Source organism: Cibotium barometz, chromosome 17, assembly GCF_041138505.1.
Source record: "Cibotium barometz isolate CiBa-2024 chromosome 17, ASM4113850v1, whole genome shotgun sequence".
NCBI classification, from domain to species: domain Eukaryota; kingdom Viridiplantae; phylum Streptophyta; class Polypodiopsida; order Cyatheales; family Cibotiaceae; genus Cibotium; species Cibotium barometz.
Window position 1 is genome coordinate 28228318 of NC_141062.1, and position 1402 is coordinate 28229719.

A 1402-nucleotide genomic window follows, 5' to 3' on the forward strand; every position below is an offset into this window, starting at 1 on the left:
TCTTCAATGTGAGTTGGATCTAGAGCACAAGGTGTTTCTTCAGCTTCCACGACATAAAGAAATTGTTGAATCTTCTCTTCCTAATCTTCAATGTGAGTTGGATCTAGAGCACAAGGTGTTTCTTCGGCTTCCACATTGCTATTATGGGATGTATGTAGGAAGTAACATGCATGTTCTCCTTCGATGCAATTATTATAAAAAAAACCTTCCATATGTCAAACCAATCAACACTAGCAAGGTCCTTCATGCACTTCCACATGACTGTCACCTACGGTAAGCTCATGCCATTTCTATGCAGGAGATAACCTAAGACGTGGAAGGGATGAACTTGCCATACCGTATCGTTAAAAGAGTCACCCCAAGGGTTGCCGAAATTCTATTCAGGATGAAGTTCTCCATGAACACAAACTCCCTCTCAAAGATATTCAGAGAGGTCAAACAAAGTTGATGTTTAAGATCACCCTGATCGTATTATGCATAAACAGTTCTATCTTGATTTATTTCATTGGCATCAAGGTTGTGGACAAAAACTTTGAAATGTAATTTATGCGTCATTTATGTAATAGTTGAGCATCCCCTCGAAAGTATGCATTTTAGCTTGATGCAAAGCACAACACATTATGATATTGGCACCATTAGGCTTGCATGTGTCCCAATGCATGTAGGACTTCAATGTTTTGCCTACAACAATGAGAAAAGATGCCCGGGTCTTAACCACCATTTGAAAATGTAGGTGATTCATCATCCCACCCTTCTCTAATGCAGCTAGCCCCTTGCTACAATCATTTTTTATAAAACCACATATGGATGCCCACATAGAAAGGTCAAATTCAACACTGCCCCACACCAATTGTAACAGAAAGTTCCAAATCCTTAAGCTTCTCTCATTTTAGAACTTTGGAGATCTTTCTCCTCTTCAAAGGTGCATCCATGGACTTGGATACACCTACAAATAAACATGCAAGGAACATGAAAATGAAGAAATCGAAAACATGCATAAATATGCCAAAAAAACAACATGCAATGAACGTATTTCCATGAACCCATATTTCTAGCTTTCTTTTTCACTACCCTCAAAGAAGAATCAGTAACGAGTTGCGGGTCTACATTTTCTTTCCCTATGGATGGACTTTTAGCACGTACATGCAGCGAGTCATTCATAGGTTGTAATGTAGCATGACTGAGAGGGACCGTACTGTGAGTACATGCCCTCGTCCAAGGTCTCGCTCTATAAAGCCCCTATTCGACAGATGCTTGTCTTGCACCATGGAGATTAAAAAAGAAAAACATACACATATATAGGCCAAGCAAATTTGCAAGAAATCAACCTACATAACCAACCAATGGAAGAGCTTTTACACTCAAAAACTCAAAAGCACTTATGCCTATTTTTGGAGTTATC